Genomic DNA, 3,512 nt, shown 5'->3' with positions numbered 1-3,512 from the left:
CCGCGACGATGCTCTTTGCGCAAGGCTCGTAAAGCACTACGAAGTTGTACTTATAGACGTACCACAGTTAGTGCGCCATACGTTAACTGATATGCGACGTCTTGACGGTCGTGCGCAGAAACGCGTCATCCCTGTACTCAACGCACGCCTGTTTGCCGAGCAAATACCCTCAGAGCTTTGCGAGAGCTTACACAATTGCGAGCAGTTCCTTGTCGTGGACGGGGTTGTAGCGCTCCGTAGCTTTATGTTGCAGAGAGTGATAGCTGATTTCCCGTTCGATGCTAGCGTCGTCGTGTTGTATTGGTTTCCTGCCGTTGTGAAATTGCTGGCGTCACACACGACGCGGAACTGCTTGGAACGGTCAGCAATAATTATGACGATAGCTGCCGAAATACTGTTTTCATTGCAGCAAACGCGTCGCAGAGCTCCTGAAGCCACTTTTAGACGACGTCGTTCTTGAGCAGTCACCAAGTGTCGTGCGTGCTGGATGTTTAAGCACGCCGTCATGCGGCCTCCATTCATCGCGAGGTCGACACATCCGTTTTGCACTTCATCATACAGCGGATCGAACGCCAGCCGCAAGTCATCCTTCATAAATCCTGTGGTCGAGCTTAGTGCTGCCAAATCTAACCGACTGAGCTAAAATGTGATTAGAATCTATGCTTTATATTTTCATACTCAAATCATTCACATTGAATTCTAACGCTCAATCAAAACAAGTAAATAATCTATCCTAACCTTTATGCGCACATATGAAATTTCAGAGTTGCAACATCACCTTAAGCACTCTTGATGTTTGCTATCGGTGTTTGCTTACATGTGCATTTCAAGACTCGCAACGAACTTGCTGTGCTCGTGTTTTGCAAACGCTTTCGTGAGTCTATAGGCCACCATTTCTTCCGGGGGCTTGAATCCAACTCGATGACCTTGCGTTCGACTTTTTCGCGTAAGAAGTGAAACTTGCTATCGATGTGCTTAGTACTTGAATGGTGGAACGGGGGTCTTCGCAAATGCAACACATCCTTATTTTCTAGGTAGATCGCTGTGGATCCTTTTTGTGAAAACTTCATATCCTACAGCATCAATCGACGCCAGACCGCTTCTTTACTGCGTTGTAGAGACTAACGTACTCAGCCTCTGTGCTCGAAGTCGCTACCGTTAGCTGCCGCTTCGACTTTCACGAGATAACATCACCATTCAGGAAGAAGACGTATCCAGTTATCGAGCGTTACGAATCCAAATCGCTAGCTCAATTGGCATCAGCAAAACCAACAAGCTCTCGCTTGCTCGCGCTCTCGAATACGAGCACAAGAATACCATTTTTCTTGTGATCGACGTCGGGAAATCCGAAGACAAAACCTATGGATACGGACGGCCAACACTCTGCCGGAACAGGCAGAGGTTGTAACGGAGCATGATATGAAGCTCTGGGTCACCCGTTGACAAACTTTGCAAGCACGTATGTACTTGCAGACAAACTCATACTGGTGTGGCCAATAGAAGTTGCATTGTGAGATAAGACTTCTCATGCCCACGATAACCACTTATTTGTGCATCAAGCCCTACATATATGTTGTGTAAACGCAGAAGTATTACAAGTGTAGATAACGACACGAGGTGTGTCGCAGCAATGACTGTGGAAAGTAAACCATTGCGTATTGTGTATCGATCTGTTGTGGATCAATGCAATTTCGACAATCTTTTTAAGGATTGTTGGGAGGGATTGATAAGGTAATCCATTATTCTTATGTCTTCTTGATAAGCTCTTCTAACGTCGTCGAGTAATGTTGACGAGGGAACACTATATGTTGGAACAGTGGCCTTATGCTCACTGTTGATTTGCGCTGCCGGCTCGAAATCGGGCCGGCGCGAAAGGGCTACAGCGACGACGTAAAGTCGTTCTGGATTATACCTTACCGAGATTTTATGTTCTGCAAAGAAAGACAACGATCTCGCTATTCTTTGCGAGAGGTGCAGACTTTTTACGGCCGTGGCGAAAAAATCGCATGGTCCGTATATACAATGAATGATTTATCTCCCAAGAGATAGAATCTGAACTCAGGCAGTATGTATTTCACAGCAATGAATTCCATGTCATGCAGTTGGTAGTTGCGTTCAATTTGTTGAAGCTAACGCGATTGATATCAGACGAGGCGCTCCGCGTTGTCTGTGTCATATTGCATTAACGCACAGCTGATTGCAAAATCTATGGCGTCACAGACCAAATGAAATGGTCGGTTTTAGTCAGGGGTCGCCAGGATTGGCGGTTGCATCAAACTTTGCTTGCAAAGGAACGCTGACAATCAGCCATACATGACAACTTAACATTTTTCCACAATAAAGGAAGAGAGATGTACTGTCACTTTGGCATAATTGCGTGGATACTTGTGCAAGTATGCCGCTAGGCCAAGGAACTCTCGAAGTGGTAAAGGACTTGTCGATCGCTAATACTTCCTCACAAGGCAATGATTATTATTTATGACACAGTATTTTAAACCTGAAATCAGGTCGATTTTGTGTCGAATGCCTCTATCCTAAGGCAATTCGCACGGTACGGATTCAGGAAATACGTCCTTGAATTCGATCAGATCCTTATATAAAGGATTCTTTTCAAAGACCTAAAGGATTGGGACGTATAACGTTTCATTGAGTCTTCTCATCGAGGACACTTTCGTCCATCGATAAGCTGCTGTAAACCCGTTCGTTCTCAAGAAATACTATTCCGGACCGGATATCAGCCCTTACTTGTCATGTGTGACAAGTATGCAGATCTGCTTGACTTTGCCACTCCGCAGATCACGCCTACACTCCACCCATTGTTTACGCCTACACTCCACCCATTAATTACTAAGGCATTTAATGTCTCAGTTTCCTTTTTGGAGCTTGTTTCCAATTGATCTTGAGAGCCTATGACCACAGGTTTCTAGGAGCAACTTTCGTCAGAAGTCCTGCAAATTCTATTGACGTTGCTGGATCAGTGGGGCGCTCATAACCTAGTGACCCCAACTATTTTTTATGATCCGCCTTGCCGTTGCGATTTCGCAACATCGTCGGATCCGCGTCTTCCGCTGTTCGTAGCGAGAGGTCGATTTTTCTGCTCGGTATTTCTAGGCGCTGGGCTTGGTGTAACGGGGTATATCGTTACATGAAATTAACAATAAAAGGTTGTTAATTAATATTATCCAAAAGGTAGATAATATTTGGAGGAAATTATTTTAAATAGTAATTTCCTGAATTCTTATCCATAAATAGGTATAGACCATTATGTCTATTTATCCCGCAGACCAATCAGCTGTAGAAGTAATCAAAGAGAGTTACGAGATAAGATAGATAAGAATTCATTTACATGTTTAGTATTAGTTTATAGTTAAGACAACACTTACAAAGATAGATTAACAAGACACTTAACTATATTAATACAGTTTTCATTTTACACTCTTAAGCTAACTTGACTTAAGAGAAGTCTTCCTCTATACGTACAGTGTACGTCACCTAACGGGAGGCACCACTCA

The sequence above is a fragment of the Bremia lactucae genome, linkage group LG10, assembly GCF_004359215.1.
Source record: "Bremia lactucae strain SF5 linkage group LG10, whole genome shotgun sequence".
Lineage (NCBI taxonomy): Eukaryota > Oomycota > Peronosporomycetes > Peronosporales > Peronosporaceae > Bremia > Bremia lactucae.
This window is presented reverse-complemented; position numbering follows the sequence as displayed.